Source organism: Bufo bufo, chromosome 4, assembly GCF_905171765.1.
Source record: "Bufo bufo chromosome 4, aBufBuf1.1, whole genome shotgun sequence".
In the NCBI taxonomy this organism is placed as follows: Eukaryota; Metazoa; Chordata; class Amphibia; order Anura; family Bufonidae; genus Bufo; species Bufo bufo.
The window spans coordinates 622,128,243-622,147,204 of record NC_053392.1 but is presented as its reverse complement, the minus strand read 5'-3'; positions in this window follow the sequence as shown (position 1 = coordinate 622,147,204).

Sequence of the window (18,962 nt, the reverse complement as noted above, 5' to 3'; positions counted from 1 at the left end):
TGAAGGGCTGTTTCCAAATACGTGTACCCTCATTCGATATTCTGCCATCTCTGCGTTGGTGTCGTTATTCTTGTACCACAGAAACCTGAGGAAATTCCGGTGGTCCTCTCTGACTACGAAACAGTGGAACATCTGTTCAATGTCGGCGGTGATGGCAACGAGCTCTTTTCGGAACCTCATCAGCACTCCAACTAGGTTATTCGTCAGATTAGGACCTGTGAGAAGGACATCATTAAGCGATACACCTTGATGTTTGGCACTTGAGTCGAAAACAACCCTAATTTGATTAGGTTTCCGTGGGTGATACACTCCAAATGAAGGCAAGTACCAGCACTCGTCGTTCTTCCCTAAGGATGGAGCTGGTTCTGCATGGTTGTTGTGGAATATTTTGTCGATAAAGGCAACGATGTGTTCTCTCATCTCAGGCTTACTGTTCATGGTACGCTGAAGAGAGTTAAATCTAGACAGAGCTTGTTCCCTATTGTTCGGGAGTCTCACCCTGGTAGCTCGGAAGGGTAATGGAGAAACCCAGTGATTGGTTTCGTCTTTAAGGAACTCATTGTCCATTATCTTGATAAATTCTCTGTCCTCTACTGACAAAGCTACTTTATCATCGTCCTTGCTTGTGTGAAAGACTAATCTTCCCAAGTTGTCAGCAAAGAAGGGAGGAATGTCGTCAGGTGGTTGTATGAGGTCTGGAGGCTTCTCTTTCACCTCATAGTGATGAGGGCAAGGCTTAATGCAAGTTGTGCGTCCATCTCCACGCACGTACGTTTTGAAAGAGCGGATTCTAGGTTGATCCAAGCATACATTTCCTATGACCACCCATCCCAAGTCCAGTCTCTGGGCGTATGGTGCATAGTCGGGACCATTACACTGTTGACGCACCTTGTGTACCCTTAGATTGTCTCTGCCAAGCAGGAGTAGAATCTCGGCGTTGTTGTCCATAGGTGGGATAACGTTGGCTAGGTGACTTAGGTGTGGATGGTGAAATGCAGCTTCCGGGGTAGGAATTTCATCCCTATGGTTGGGTATTTGATCGCATTCAATCAGCGTCGGTAGAGGTATTTCCGTATTTCCACTGACGGAACAAGCGATGAATCCTTGTGCCCTCCTGCCGCTAGTCTCTATGCGACCCGAGCAGGTGTTTAAGATGTAGGGTTCTGACGGTCCCTTTATACCAAAGGCTTCAAAGAATTTAGGTCCTGCTAGGGAGCGGTTGCTTTGGTCGTCAATGATGGCATACATTTTTACTGCCTTTTTTGGTAGCCCCTCCGGGTAGACCTTAATTAGGCATATGCGGGCACAACATTTCTCACTCTGGCCCTCCCCACAGACGTCCAAGCATGAGCAGGAAACAGCGGTGGCTGTGTTAGCGTGGTTCTGGGGCTCCCCGCCATGACTTTGAGCAGGACTGGTGGTGACAGCAGCAGGTGAATCCCTTGTGAGTGGAGTTGGGTGCATAGCTGAGGCATGTCTTTCACTATGACACTCCTCACACTTGATAATGGATTTACAGTCCTTAGCCATGTGCTCCAATGAAGCGCAGCACCTGAAGCATACCCCAAGCTCGGTGAGGACTTTCTTGCGCTCCTGTATGGTTTTGGATCTAAACCCTCTGCATTTGTTCAGCGAGTGTGGTTTTTTATGAATGGGACATTCACGATTGAAGGCCTTGTCTCCTGATGAGGTAGTGTACTGTCTACCAGTGGGTACTGCAGATGATGGTAGGTTAGTCTTTCTAACATTCACGCTGCTCTTAAAGTCTCTGTGTTTATGCACAATACTTTCATACCTTGATGATGGTGTCGCTGAAGCTGTAGTATTGAACTCCAGGAAGTCGAGGCTGGGGTCATTCCTCATCTGGGACTGTTCATCGATGAATCTACAGAAATGAATAAATGGGGGAAAAGTGACGTCATGCACTCTTTTGTACCTTGAGACTGATGCCGCCCACTTCTCTTGCAGGCTGTATGGTAACTTCACGACAATTGGGTTCACCCCATGGGCTGTATCCAGGTAGCACAGCCCGGACAGACGAGGGTCTCTTTTGGCGAGCTCCAGTTCCATGAGCAAATCACTTAAATCCTGAAGCTTGTGGACATCCTTAAGACTGATCTTGGGGACGTTCTGCAGTCTCCTGAATAGTGCCTTCTCTATTGCTTCTGCACTGCCAAAGGTGCGTTCGAGTCTCTGCCAGGCTGCAGCGAGACCTGCTTCTGCTTGTCCCACATAGACAATTCTAAGGCTCTTGATGCGATTTGTGGAGCCTGGGCCCAGCCAGTTGATCAAGAGGTCGAGCTCCTGCTCTGCGGTTAGGTTGAGGTTGGCGATGGCGGCTTTGAAGGTTGCCTTCCAGGCTCTGTAGCTCTCCGCACGGTCATCAAATTTTGAGAGACTGGTGTTAATTAGCTCTCTGCTCACCATAAACCTGGCAAACTCAGACATATCTGATTTCTCACTGCTTGTTGCCATGACAACTTGTGATGCCCCTGGGGCGTATAGGCTGCGTGGCGTGAAAGGGTGAGATGCTTCCGGGTAGAATGATGTTGCTGCAGGGTTGAGCTGTGGTATAGCCTCTGTAGATTCTGATGACTGCTGCTTGAGCTGTGGAGGAAGGCCAGGAAACACCTGGTAGTCATCTTGCTGTAATAACTGCCCTTGAGAGGGCGCGTCTGGGCAACTGTTATTGGATTGCTCGGGTGCTGTGGGTATCGCTGGCACTGCAGGTAGAGCTGACTTGGAGGTTTCAGTGTTGTTGGCTTGGACGGTACTGCACACTGGGGGTGTTGCAGATAACTGTTTCAGTACGTAGTCGCTGGTGCGATCAACTGGATCGTCTATCTCCTCTGGTGGTAAGCAGACTGAATCAAGGCCTTGGCTCAATGCTTGCTCAAGTAGTCTTACTCTTGCTAATGCGATTTCCTCTTCCCTCTCTGATTCAAGGATCTTTATTCGAGCCTCTGCTTCCGCTTCTGCCCTCTTGGCTTTTGCCTCCGCTTCTGCCCTCTTGGCTTCTACCTCCGCTTCTGCCCTCTTGGCTTCTGCCTCCGCTTCTGCCCTCTTGGCTTCTGCCTCCGCTTCTGCCCTCTTGGCTTCTGCCTCCGCTTCTGCCCTCTTGGCCGCCGCCGTCTGTGCTTCTGTTCTCGCAAGGACTTCTTTTTCGGTGAAGGAATGCCTCACTTTGGATAGCTCTGCCTTTATGCGGGCCTCTAGTAATCTGTCGCTCAGGTTGGAGCTTCTAGAGCATGATGATCTGTAGGACCGCGAGGAATGTTTGGATGAATGCGATCTGTGTGATCTGGTTTCTTGCAAATGAGAGATGCGGAGTTCCACTTTATCTTTAGCATCCAGCACCATGGCGTCTCTTTGTCTGTCTATTGATTCTGCCTTGCACAATTCTGACGAGGCTTCTTCAATATTAGAGTCTTTTAGAAAGGTTATATACCTTGTGGACATTCTCTTGTATCTTTCATGGGCTGCGTTCAGCCGCCCGACGGCAACTTGTAAGCTGGTGGCATCGCCTGAGGAGGACTTAAGTCCTGATATGAGGGAGGAAACTCGTTCCCATAGCTCTTCCAGGTTGTCACATAGCTCATCTTTCCTGGTGTGATAGTTTTCTGTGATCTTTATTGTTGGTTTGAGAGAGCGCCTTGGTCGCGTGACTTGGTCTGCTGGAAGTGTGGGTTCTACCTCCAGCTCTTCATAATGATCAGTATCAGGTAGCATTTGCTTTGTTTCATCACTGGGGAACTGTACGAGGTCCTTTTCGGCCATTTTGATTTAAGGTGCGCTGTCTCTTTAAGAAATCGAACTTTTGAATTGGGGGCTGAAAATTGCAGTGCGGCTCAGATGAGGCACCCCGATGAGTTTCCCAAGGTGTCTTGAGTGAATTGCGGGGTTTTGGTTTGAGGGAGGCCCCGCGTGCGTGAACAGTTCTTATATCATGCGAGCAAGGGTTAACATAGGATGTAGAAAGTGGCTTGGCGAGTGGTGGAGGACTTCCAGGCGAGAGTATATCTACTGCGGACACTCCGTGCTTCCCCTTAGGCTTGTGGGACATGCACTGTTGCCGGGCAGATTTGCTGGGAGTGGGCCTGTTGCAGGGGAGGTTCCTGAGTGTGGCACTGGGCTCTGAGGGAACCTGTAGCCGGGCATTGGACATTCAGACGGATATTGATTGGGGTATAAGGCTTTAAGGCAGTTTTTGACTGTTCTGTCCCCACATGAAGGCGAATGAAGGTGTAACTGATAATGACTTTGTGACTGTCCTACTTTCGTATCCAAGCAGTGGAGCAGACCGGACCGGCAGATGCTCAGGTTAGATGGATCCAGACGTAGACATGAGGATGCAATCAAACGTGGGTTTATTTGATCCAGACATACAGTGACATACAGTGATGGAATACAGGAATGCAGTAGATGCTGTCATGTGGATGTCTTTCTGAGGCTAACTGCTGAGGCAACTGCTGGTCAAAAACTGATGCCTTCACAAGCCGAGGTGTGTGTCTCCAGTCACAAAGGATGCAGCACTGAAAAAGGCTACAGGAAGTGACCAGGCCCAAGGCTGCTAAAACCACGCCCAGAGAAAAAACTTTATTTAACAAGAACGAAGGCGTGCAGCATATGAATTCCGGCCAGCAGATGGCAGCAGAGAACAATAGACTTAAACAACATAGGTAAAACAAGAAATAATACAGTGCAGAAATTCAATATGAAAGGAACAGCACAGGTGTCAAAATGAATTTTATAGATTCTAAAATGAATGCTTTTTGGTCATCTGGTACCGATGGATCGAAATTGATTAACGCACTCAATGCCTAATTCATGGTCAATATTTGAGTATAGGGCCATCCAGGGCTATCCAAGTATACATATCCTTCCATGTAATTTCCTTTAATGATTGTATTAGGGAGGTGGAGTCTTTAAGATATGAAGGTAATTGGATGACATATTTCTGTAACAGGATATCCACATAATGAGACAAATTACAAGTCAAAGAGGATATCCCAGATATAATTGGGCGGCCAGGGGGATTCTGAGTATTCTTATGGATTTTAGGTAAATGGTAAAAGATTGCCATAACTGAATCCAAATTAAGAATATATTCTTGTTCTTTCTTGCTGAGTATGTGTTTGGCATATTCAATTAGAGATTTTAAGGCCAATCTATGTTCCGCCGAGGGATCCTCTTTCAAAGGAAGATAATAATTGGTATCGGATAAAATGTGTAGGGCTTCTTTAACGTAATTGTCTCTATTTTGGATGACTACACCTCCACCTTTGTCTGCATTGCGGATGATGATTGTAGTGTTTTCCTGTAAACTTTTGACTGCCTGAATTTCTTTGGGATTGAGATTACGGTTTAAAATTGGTTTCTGATGGATAGACCGAAAATCATCCATCACTAGACTATAGAACGTGTCTATAAAATTCCTCTTGTGATGAGTCGGGTAAAAAGTCGAAGGGGGTTTTAGACTGGTGGAAACGTATTGTATTGTATCTGAAGTGGAAGGGACCTCAACAGTGTGTTCAGTATTTGATTTGCTTGAATTCTCTAATAGACTAAAATGTCTTTTTAATGTCAGTTTTCTGACAAAATTATGTAGATCTAAAAATAAATCGAAACCCTTGGTACTAGATGTTGGGCAGAAAGAAAGACCCCTTGATAAGAGCGATGTTTCTTCCGCATTTAGTATATGGGTGGATAGGTTAAAGATTTTGATTTCATGATCTTGCGATTTTGCTTGTGTTAAAATCTTCTTTTTACCTTTACCTCCTCTACATCCTCTCCTAAATTTTTTTTTTTTTTTACTGATCTCTTCCCCAGAGGGTGGAAATAGTTTGTAATTGTCACCGTATTGGGACTTTTCATTATCGGGTATATCGTGGTGGGAGTGAGGACCGATGGAAGGGATAAAAAAGAATTAAGACCTACCAAGGACGTGACATTAAGTGTTTCTATATGTCCCGGGCTAGCATTAGAAATCTGGTGGTAAGGTGACATTTGGATGGAAACCTGAGAAGGGGAAAAATCGTGAAGCGTAATTAGTGAATCTTGCTCCAATTCTGTAGGAGTATACCCCCAAGAGTCTTGCCTTTCTAGCAACAGCAGGACCGCTCCGATAGTATCGGGGCGTTCCTGCTGCCTAGTTATGACCATCACGTGATCCGGCTCCCCTCATGTGACCTGAGTCCGGATCGCGTACTTCTGTCCTGCCCTCATAAACAGCGGACTGCTCCTATATCATCGGAGCGTCCCTGTTGCCTAACAACGGCCTCCACGTGACCCGGCCTTGCTCGTGTGATGGGAGTCCGGACCACGTGGTACCGTTACATCACTATGTGCGCGCTCTCACGCGCTCCTGACGCACTCTTGACACGCTCCCTGACCTTTCACTGCAAGTGCCGGCCCCCTCTATGTGACATAGTCGTCACATGACTTTATGTTTAGTTTTTAAACAAGCACACAGTTTTTTGTATTTCTTATAATATGACCAAGTAATGACAAGCTTTTAGTTAACAATTTCCCTGTATATAGATTTTCTTGAAATGTATATCAGTTCGATATAAGCTAATTCAGGGGACACTCCCTCTGACCTCATGACCCCCAAATAGGTGGTCCTTATATGTATAAATGTGTGTAGTTTTCTGTGCTTTGTACATGTGCAGCCCCTTACATTAACTTGACATTAACCTACCACAAGCTGACCCAACCCTGACACTGATCTAATATTAACTTTACACTGAGGCTGATTCAACCCTAATGTTGACCTAACACCAACCTTACATTCACATTATATTGATTGACCACTGAGGCTGACCTGACCCTTACAGTACCGGACTCTGACCTTCCATTGCCTTGACATTAACCCTCCACTGAAGCTGGCCTGACACTAACCCTATTCTTACCTTTCACAGACTTGACATTGACCCACCACTAAAACTCACCTGACACTAACTGGATACTGACCTTGCACTGACTTGACATTGACAAACCAGTAAAGCTGCGCCGACTCCATAAATGACCTTATACTTCCCTTACATTAACTTGAAATGACCAACCACTAAAGCTGATGTACCGCTGACCTGCCAATGATCTGATGGTGACCTTCTATTGACTTGACATTGGCCGCTGCTGAAGCTTTTTGGACTCCACCATTGACCTAATGTCAATCTTATATTGACCCACTACTAGAGATGGTAAGACCACAAAATTGGCCTCAGACCACTAAGGCTGCTCAGACTCGATCAATGACCTAACACTGACCATACAGTGGCGTACCTGCCACTGACCTAATACTGACCATACACTGACATGACATTGGCCACCACTGAGACTGACCCAACACTGACATTATGTTGGCATGATATTGACCCAGTACTGAGGCTTTTTGACTCCAGCATTGATCTTATGCCAACCTTACATGGAAATTAATTCACCACTACCACTGATATACAGTATGTAACCCTAAAACTAACCTAAGATCATCCTTACATTGACTTGCCCTGACAGAAAACCAATCTGAAAATATCAGCAGATCCAAAAAAAGTACAGTGGAGTCCTGCTTTCTAGCACCAGCGCTGCTTGGTTTTATCACTTTATGGTCAAGGTCACATTAGTGAGACCACCTCCACTTGGTCATTGAAAAACTAGTAATTTTTAGACCTAGACAACTCCTTTAAGTAGAATGATCTTCAATGGGACTGAGCTGTGAAAAAAAAGGCACAGGTCATAGATAGAGGTGATTCCATTTCTGAAAATATGAACTAGTTTTTCCCAATCCTATAGCTGCCCTTACTTAGTGTTACATTGTATACAAGCCATAGATTACATTGTGTACTGATATATCATGTGTATATCTCCTGGAGCCACTTCAAATGAAACCTCGTAGATTCATCCTGGAGGTAATTATCCTCAAATCTTCTCATCGTCGTGACCAGGAAAAGCAATAGCAGATCATCTCCCCTTTAATATGCAGCAGCCGAAGTAAATATATTTTTTGTCTTTTGGGAGAACAAATTATTTCTCTAATTGTTTCCCTGTTGAGAACAAAATAATGTTTTACTGCCGCAATTTCTTCAATGTGTCTCAGCGCTCAATATTTAGACAGTTGTAAGATGGAATCAGTCAGACTATCAAACTTGGAAAATGTATCACCAATATAGAATATATTTTCATCAAATCAACTTTATTGCTGTATGTGGAGTGTCAGAGTATGAAGAGTGCTGAGAAAAAGTATTTTCACCCCTCTAGCGGTCCTTGTTTATTGCATATCTGGCACACTCAGCGGCTTCAGATCATCACATTTGAGAAGACATACCAGATCTATCACTCATGATCGATAATCCATGACCACCTATCTGGCATCATCTTCAAGACCCCTTAAATGCACATGTGGTAAGTGAAAAAACAAGTTAAATCCATCATCCAAAAAGAAGAGAGTTTCCCAACAAGAATGAAAAACAAAACCTCCACTGAAGACCCTCCCATTTCCCAGTCTGTCCAACTCTTTCAAGACTTAGGTCATATACCATCATCAAACCCAAGTCATGTATCTCTGCTCATACAAGAGTCTTCTCATCTCATAATTCAATGGCATATCATTACGGTACATCATCACTTTATGACTGTTGGGGGTCCGGCCTCTAAGACACAAACTGATCCAACCCCTTTAGTCTTTCATTGGGTGGCTGGGCATCGCACTACAATTGAATGGGCCTGCCTGCCTTGAACAGCCAGGTGGCCTGTGCAGGAGAAAAAGGTCAATTCCAGGACCAGTGAAGGTCACAGAGGTGGTAACCCCACCAGTCCTAAAGTGATGGCATAAGACTAGCCATATGCCTTCATCTTATGAGATGGAATAACCCATTAAGGACTCACATACGAGGGGCGGAGCTAGCGCATGAGCTGTATGGCCGCACTTAGCTGAGCTCCGTGTACTGACTTGCTGCGGGACCCGCTTACGTGAGCTGAGAGACCCACAAAATGGTTAAGATCGGAGGACAAAGACCCAATGACCCAGCCACAAAACCCAGGCCGAATAATATGGGAGTGGGCATGGCGAAATTTCTGAAAAAGCAAACCAAAGCACCTGCCGCCAAAGAATCCAAGATGGTGCCGATGGAGGAACATGCTCCCGGAGACATGGAAGGAGGTCAGTCAGAGGGCGATAGCAATGGGGGTGAACCAGAGTGCCCTCGCTCCCTACCTGTGTCCCTACCTGTGTTCATCAAGCAAGCCCTGGCAGAAGCCCTGCTCCCCCTGAAACAGGAGCTCTCGGTGCTGACACTGGAAATTCAATACATAGGCCACAGGGTGGAAACCCTGGAGGTTGCTCAGGCTGCCACCTTGGAACATGGCTCGGCCGTGTCACAATCGCTCTCAGTCTGCCAACAGCACATTAACTTACTATACTCAGCAATTGAAGACCAAGAGAATCACAGTCGGAGAAACAATCTCCGGTTCAGAGGAATACCTGAAGTGGTGTCAAATGAGGAGATTATACCTGCCATTAAACAAATCTCTGAATCCCTCCTGGGAAACAATGAATCTTCACCCATAATCATAGAAAGGGCCCACATAGCCCTCAGACAAAACCCTAAGGACTCTGAGCCTCCCAGAGACATCATTTGTCGCTTTCTGAACTACCTGGATAAAGAAAAAATCCTCGCTGCAGCTAGGTCTGCACACAACATTACATTTGGTGACAGTCCTATCTCAATATACCAGGACGTATCTCCGATCACCTTACAAAAAAGGAAATTGCTCAAGCCACTTACTGACCATCTTCGCAACAAGAATATCCCATACAGATGGACTTTTCCTTTTAGCCTGGCTTTCGCATACTCAGGAAGAAACATCAGGATCTCCTCCTATGCAAACATTCAAGAAATCCTCTCCACGTTGGACATTCCTCCTCTGGATATTGCAAATTGGGATGCAGTTTCTGACATCGCCTCTCTCCCTGAACTACCAAAAGTGACCCCCTGGTAAAGAACCAACACCCCAAGGCGACAGCGAACGAAGAGACGCAGTGGCATTCTGACTCCTAAGAAGATTCCTTGGTCCACTTCTTAAATCTTACTCACTCTCTCTTCACCAAGGATGTTTGAAAACCACCACAGTCTGTGTATCTCCATTATCCATCCCGCTATTAAATCTTCTCCTTGACCTCTCTCCCTCTAAGGTCTTTCTCCTTATCCTGAGATCTCCATTCCCTTACCCTCTCCACACCTCTTAATGTCTCTGATTTTCTCTATCATTTAGTCCCAACTTACAGCAAGTCCCTTTATTTGGGTTAAACCCTTCCCCCCCCCCAAAGTGAAGCCTTTAGGCTTCATAATGCTGTCATTATTGTGTTTTGCTTTATTGCAATTGTGTTATTGTTTTAGTTCTTGTTTAATTCAACCTCACATGGGTGCAACCTATACAATCTAAGTTCTGAGCTTTCTGGGGTATGACTTACCTTGAGGCTGCCGTGAGATCCCTCACTCTCTCACTACTTCAAGCTTCTCATGGATACGGTTTGATCCCCTTTAAATTCCCCCTATCACTTACTATGACTGATATTAAACTAGCATCCTATAATGTAAAGGGACTTAGATCCCCTTCCAAAAGATCCCAAATTCTCTTCCTCCTCTGGAGAGAAAAATGCTCAGTGATTTTCCTCCAGGAAACCCACTACAAGCATGGTAAATATCCAGACCTTTCTCACTCTAGATTTCCTGAGTGGTATCACTGTGGCGCGGATGGTGCAGCCTCAAGGGGAGTTGGCATTGGTTTCCGAAAAGACGTCCCTTTCACTTACTCTACTCATACTCTAGACCCTGAGGGAAGATTCATCATCCTGAAAGGTCTTATTGGACATAAGATGTATACTTTTGATAAAATTTACTCCCCCAACTATGACCAGATCCCTTGGTTACTTTCTGTCCTGTCCCTGGTGGAACCTATTCATTAAGGCACTCTAGTTGTGGCGGGGGATTTCAATGTAGATACATCCTCCAAGAGGTCCCCCATCTCGGCCAGATTGTTAAAAAAGCTCAACACCAAGTTATATGAAATGGGTCTCCTAGATGTTTGGAGATGTCTAAATCCTTCCACTATTGATTATACCTTCTATTCAGATTCAGGTCACTCTTACAGCAGGATTGATTACATTTTTGTATCTAAAGAACAATTGCATCTCTGTGCTGACTCTTAAATCAGAAGCATCACCATCTCGGACTATTCCCCTCCCTGTCTTCTGCACAATGCGACCTCCATCTGACTCGGGTTGTTCCTCCAATTGGAAGCTTAATGAGTCCATAGTGAGCGACGAGGGTCACAGGAATGATTTCACAGCACTTCTAGATCAATACTTCTCCACTAATAATACCCAGTAAATGCTCTTTTCTGAAGAAGCAGGTGGATAAACACTTAGCCTCCCTCCTAAATCAAATCCACGCCTTAAAATTCATACATAAACAATACCTTGCAGCCATCATTTATCTGATCTCACCAGGCTTAGGACAGACCTCAAAAACGTACTTAATAAGAAAGTGGCTAAATATTATTTATCTTCTCAGCCTTCTATTGCCCACGGCAATAAGGCCTCTAAGTTTTTGATGAACCGCATCAAATGTAGAAAACTGTCAAGATTTGTGATTTCCATTAAGATCCCCCAGGGCCATCAGCTTTTTTATGAAGCTCTTTATAACTTACCACACGCTAACGGAGATCAGCCTAGTATGGACGGTGACATATCTGCTAACACCTTTTTGGACACCCTAGATCTCCCTACTCTCTCTCTCTCTCTCTCACCCAACAAGAGGATCTGAAAAAACCTTTTACATTAGCTGAACTCACGCTAGCCCTTAAAAATCCCCCAAAAGGTAAATGTCCAGGTCCAGATGGACTCATAACAGCTCATTACTCCACCTTTCAAAATTCCCTGCTCCCCCACTTACTTCCCATTTGCAATTTGGCCCTACAAAATCATCCCCTCTCGACTGACATGACCAATGCCCTGATTACGATCATCAATAAGAAGGGAAAAGACCCTACCCCATGCGCAAATTAACGCCCAATATCCTTTTATTGAATATAGACCTAAAAATGCTTGCCACAAACCCCTCTTCCTAATTTGATCCACCCAGACCAAGTGGGATTTGTAAAAGGGCTTGAAGAAAAAGACAACACTACCAAAGTTCTTGATGCTCTGTACTACACCACACATAAAAGACTACCTCTGGTACTATTAGGTACAGATGCAGAAAAAACATTTGACCGAATAGACTGGTCCTTCATTAAATATACCCTATATAAATTAATTTTCCTGCCCCTTATATCCACGCAGTTTTTGCGATGTATAATAACTCCTCTGCTTCGGTCCTAGTAAACAACCTTATCTCCACCCTCTTCTTGATTAAAAATGGGACTCGCCAGGGATTCCCCCTCTCCCCCCTCATTTTTGTTTTGGTTATGGAAACTCTCATGTAAGCCCTGAGACAAGAGAGGGGCATCCTTGGTTTAAAACTGGGTTCTCAAGAAATTAAATTAGCTGCCTTTGCTGATGACCTCTTGATTCTTACTACTAATCCCATCAAGTCCATGCCCCTGAATCTTTCACCCTGGCCTCTCCCCCTCTAGCATATCAGCCCTTCAACTGGACTCCTCCTTTAATTGGTCTATCTGATATTTAACTTATCTGAGTATTAAAATATCCTCTTATCTCCCTGACCATTTCTATCTTAATTATACCCCCCTCCTGTGGGCCATCGCCGCTCAGTTGGACTCACTGGAAGGTCATCATCTCTCATGGTTTGGCAGAAAAAACATGGTTATGTCTAGACTACTTACCTTCTCCAGGTACTACCCATCAATATACCCAGATCATTCTTCCGATCCCTGAACAGCCACATACGTCAGTTTATATGGCAGGGAAAAAAAGTCAAAAATTTCCTTTTCGTCTCTGATTAAACCAAAACACTTTGGTGGAATTGATCTTCCTGACCCTGAATTTTATATGAAAGCTATTTATCTCTGTAGAGTGGTTGAATGGATCCACTCCCCCCCCCCCTCCATAAACAATGGCTCTATCTGGAGAAAGTTTATTTTACCTCCTCGCTCAGGGCCCTGTTGTTGGCAGACTGACCACCCATGGAACTATCTTCTATCCCTAATCCATTAGTACGATCTACCATAAAAGTGTGGGGGTGGTTCTCATCTAACCATCGGGCTCTATCTCTCCTCTCCTCCAGGTTAGAGACATAATCTCCCCGGCCCCGAAGGAAATTGCCCCTGGGGGATAAGAACCATTTCCATACCCATAACTGATCTGTTAGACAAAGATGGTTGTACCCTCTCGGAATTAATGCTTGTATCCAGCCTAAATATCCCCTATTCAAGTTTCCTAAGTCTTAAATATCTCAGAAAAGAAGTCACTTCTTGGTCCAAATTATCGCACATTCAAAAAACCCCAGAATGGTTTGAAAACGTATTATCAACCGCCAGATACCCTTCTAAACTGATATTAACTCTGTATAAAAAAAACTTAACCTCCCCCCCAGAAATGTCAAGCCCGCCATTATAAGTTTATGGGAGAGAGATTTGGGAAGACAATTTTCCGATAGAGATATCAATAAACTCTTCTGCACTCCTTATAAGCTCTCCAGATGCGTCTGTGTGCAGGAAAATGGATACAAAGTCCTGTCCAGGTGGTATAAGACCCCGGACAAAATCTCACTCTTCTACCCTAATATTTCGGATCAGTTCTGGATATGCGGATCTGAAAAAGGCACTTCCATAAAACAGATTTTCCACCTGAGTAACGATATCTGCAAGTCTAATCTCCCATGCACTCTTGAAATTGCCCTTTTATCCTTTGGTATAACGGGAGTTGACAAACATAAAAAGTCCCTACTATCCTTTTTGTTCTCAGCTGCTCGCCTCAGGATCCCCACATTTTGGCGTTCCCCAGTAACTCCTTTATTAGACCAATGGACTAATAAAGTAGACCAACTCTATCGTCTGGAGGAACTCTCTAATTGGGAACTCAGGACTAGAAACGTCTTCCTTTCCACTTGGTCACTCTGGAGGGCTTACAGACATTTTGCTTAGCATAAGATATTTTTGAGGTTTACCCATGTGTTCCTATTGAAAAAAGAGGTACCTTATCCTAAGGTTCTGCTACAGTGTTCCTTCTGCAACTATATCTATACTACAATGGCATTTACCTGTGCAATTATTGTTTTGTTTGTTACTTGTCACTTACCTTGATGTAATCCTTTATATTGGATTTTGTAAGATTTGCAAAAACTCAATAAAAAAATGTTTAATATAAAAAAAGGACTCACGTACACTGCCATATTTCATTTCAGAATATAGTGAGCATAGAAGTCTATAGGTTCCTACTGTATTTCAATACGCCTCGGATTTTATAGGGAAGAACGAGTAGAGAAGGAATTTGACGCTCCTGGATCCCAATGCAATATCTGTAACCATATGCGATTAATAATACTGGTGTCTTCTTATGTGGAGCCTCCTCATGTACCAGATTCCACGTACCCTTATAGCTACGCCCTCACCATGTACACGAGCTCTTGCTTTCAGTTCAATTAACCGAAATATAAGGAATGTTAGACTGAGTTGACATGGTCCAAAAGCGCACAATCAAAGTGTCCATAGTGGTCCATTAGTCAGATAGAGACCACAAGAGTGTTTAGTGGCCAATAGTGCCTATGGGTGATGGATGCCAATGTTAGGCAACCGTCACAGCCTCCCTTTGATGTACATATTGGGTGCTTTTCCCAGGCCAAAAACATTCATGTAAACATAGCCCATGATGAAGCCACCATGAAGACAATATGGAAATGAATCATGGACAGTTGTAGATAACAGCTATCAGGTCCTAGCGTGCAATCAGGCATCAGAATTCCAGTCGTGCTATAATTTACCATGAGATGGATAACCATTGGGACATATTCCCCCTTTACCCTCTCTATAATCTGCCCTGTGTGCCAGGCATTATATCATTAGCGGTCACTCAGTTACATGGATGACAAAGGTCTATCAAGTCAAATCGATAATCCTACCATGTTGATCCAGAAGAAGGGATAGAACCCCATGAGGTAGATATAAATTTCCTAATGTTTGGGGAAAAATCCTTACCACTGCTAATCTCCTGGATCAACGGCCCATCATATAGTAATTATCACTCAACTTGTGCAATGGGTCAGTCATCCTGTGGCCCAGTCCCACAGTCTCGATGCTCTTAGAGTTAAGAATCTATGGTGAAACCTTCTTTCTTCCAGATGCAGATTACGTCCTCTTGTCAAGGTAACAGGAAAAGGTATAAAAGATCATTAGAAAGTTCTCCATACTGTGCATTCATGTATTTGCAGCACATTGTTAGTATGCCGCCCTCCTCTGCTCCTGCTCTAGTTCTGCCATATCCTTCTTATACACAGGCACCAAGTCCTCTACATAATGCTCTGACTGCTCTTTTGTATACAGGCAGATCTATGTTATTATGAACACCAAGGCCTTGGGCAGCAGCTGACTGGCACTGGGCACTAATGTTTAGCTTACTATACCTGTTTCAGTTTTACCCAGTGTTTTACGATTTACATAATTGTCAAATTTGTTGGCTTGATTTAAAAAATTTACATCTATCCACTGTAAACTTCATGGAAAAGGTTGTTATCATTCATGTGGGGGGACATTTGTGAAGACGAGCGATTTAGATGCCGGTCTTCATCCCTCCGGCGTTGGCGGTTCACCCGCCTAAGTTATTTGTCTACATAACTTAGGCGGACTTTACACTTGTCTAAAGCTACACCATCTTCATTGCTGGCGTAGAATTAGTGCATTTTCTACACTTAAAACAGGCGTAGAAAATGATGGGGTGAGCAGCGGAAAGGGGGAAAAAGTCGCACATTGTACCTTGAATAATCTTTGCACCGTAACCTGTAACAGATATACACCAAAAAGTGGCATACATCTGATCGTAAATGACCCCCTTTTTGTCTGTGTTACAGATTTCACAATTGGTCAAGACCATGATTACAGTTTATGAGCGCTCAGCCTAAAAAGTACCTGAAATACTGCATTAGACGAGAGAAAGCAACAGAGTTGAGCAATCGGGGTGGACCCACTGCACCAACTAACCAGTTTAACTGTGGGCTAGTCCTAAGGGCATTGTAATGGCAGTCCCAAGGATTTCAACCTTTAACCCCTATACAGGGATGTGGCTTTTTCTGCAGGGTACCCACCAGGCCGCTAGCTTTTTATTGGTCCCAGAGTAGTTGTCAGCTGACCCATGGGGGTCAGAGACACCATTGCAAAACACCAATCAGTCAGGCAATACTTGTAGTCACTTCTAAACAGGCCGAGATCAGGGAAGGCAGCAAAAGGTCAGTAAACGGGCTAAGGTCAGGGTAGGCAGTGGACTATCAGAGTCAGTTAACAGGCACAAGTTCAGTACATGGGCAGCCTATCAGAACAGCACATTTTCACTTGTAAACTAGGCAACTAGGAACCTAAAGCTCAGGCACCCTCCCCTTAGAGAAGGTGCCATAAATACCATGACAGCCAGCCATAGCCTGGAGATGAATTAGGACAAACACATTGGTGATTCAAGAGGCGGAGATTAAGAAATTGTGCGTGCCCTAAGGGACAGACCTAGAGGCCTGCTGAAGATGCTTTGAATGCCAACAGCCAGGACCACTACTTGCTGGAGGAGGAAGAGAAGTGGCACTGGTTCGCTGACATAGAGGGGAGGCTGGATGGGTGAGTAGCACTGTGCCCATGCCTACAAGGAGGAGCATAGGATGCCTGTGCAACATATACAAGACATCATGGATGGAATATAGCACAAAAAGAAGAAAAAAACGCATGAAGAGAGATGTCTCATGAGTAGTGTTGGGCACGAATATTCGAATCGCGTATTTTAATCGTGAATATCGCCTTTTCGAGAATTCGTGATTTAGAATATAGTGTTATACATTCGTATTCTAGATATATATATTTTTCATCAGTAACCTCCCTTCTTGCTTGTGGGCCAATGAGAAGGCTGCAATGTCTTTGTCTGGGCTTAGCAACATCCCTAGCAACCAATAGTAAAGTTGCCTACCCCTTACTATATGAGAACCTCCCCAGCAGACATTTTCTGCAGTTCTGAGAGAAAGAGCAGTGTCATTGCTGTGTCATTACATTAGATAGTTAGACGGCTTATATATATAATACAGATAGTTAGTGGGAGATAGTCAGTGTAGGTTATATCCTGATATAGTGGAGCTGATAGGTTCTGCTGTCCACACATAGCGCTGTGATGTCACAACAATACTTAGTGCACCAATCAGAAATATGTAGTCAGACCTGCTAAAATGTGAAGTTACATGTATTGCGCAAAAAATATGTGCATCATTAGTGATAATTTGTGCAATCGCGAATATATTGGAGCACTCTATCTGCATATAAAGCTATTGTAACGTTCTGCCGTGCCGACCATGTTCTCCAGTCTCAGGAAACTTCTAGCAGCTTGAAAAATGTAGCAAAAGTGACCCACGCCGGTATTGCGCGCGCAATACGCGCATATTACATTGGTGATTTTTGCAATCAAGAAAATAATCGCAAATTCTCAAATTTGCGAATACATGATGAATATTTGAGAAATTCACATCTAATGAATGGAGCCAAAAAATAATAGATGAATGTTTCTATTCTTCAGTCTAGAAATAAAGAATAGTAAATAGGGTGCTGGACGCTTGAAGTGATTATACAAGATCCCGAGGAAGCAGAAAGAAAGAAAGATAAGCGAGGAACAGGTCAACAGTGACCAACCCTGAAAGCTTCACTGCTGGAGTCAGTACAAGCCGTCGTGTCTAGAAGATTCTCACTCATGGTAGAGCAATGGTAGATCCTGATAATGGAACAATTGCATCGCTAGTCATATCCCAGCAATCAATGACGACAACATCAGCAGACATATATGGAAAAATTGCTGAATAGATAGATAGATATTAGATAGATAGATATTAGATGATATACAGATCTGTTTCCACCTCTGATTGGCTGTGACCAGTGAGTGCCGGTTGAGTGGCTGGAGGAGAAAGCCTGTGCGTCCCTGGTCCTAAGAGAGCCTCAGCCTCTGGACCCTGTGATACTCGGTGCTGTGTGACATTGAGGTCCAGGTATGTTCTCCATCCAGTCTGATCTACCCTGGAGATCCACTCCTCACTACGGTTACATGCTGACCTCACTGATGTGGCCAGAAGTTGGTTTTGGGGTGGAGAAGTTGGGAACTTTTAGATATTTTTTTTTATTTTTGAGGTACATTCTCTTTAATTTTTTTGGCTTCATATTGAGACCTTTACTTTGCCTAATATTCATACTTAAAGGGACACTGTCACCTGGATGTCACTTACTGAGCTATTACCATCACCACATCAGTCTCCGCGATTTACATGACAATATACTAGTATTACTGCCCTGTGTCTTGTAATTTGTCCAAAAAAAACGCTTTTATTAATTTACCTCAATAAGGAGCCCAAGGGGCTGTCCCTCCGGCCGTTGGAGCCCAGACGCGCCCATTTATCACCGCCCCACTGTTAATTTATTCAATGCTCATCGCCGACGTAATGTGTTTGTTGCGCACGAAATCTCGCGCATTTCCGGGTCGAGCAAAGCTGGCGCATGCGCACTTTTTTCTGCAAGGCAGATGCCAGGACACCGCTTGGGCTGTGACATGAGTTTCCACGGCGCATGTGCGAGATTTCTGGCGCAACAAACACATTACGTTCCAACGGCCCGAAGGACAGCCCCTTGGGCTCCTTATTGAGGTAATTAGCATATTAATAAAAGCGATTTTCTAGACAAATTACAAGACACGGGGCAGTAATACTGGTATATTTTTATCGTAAATCGCGGAGACTGATGTGGTGATGTAGCTCAGTAAGTGACATCCTGGTGACAGTGTC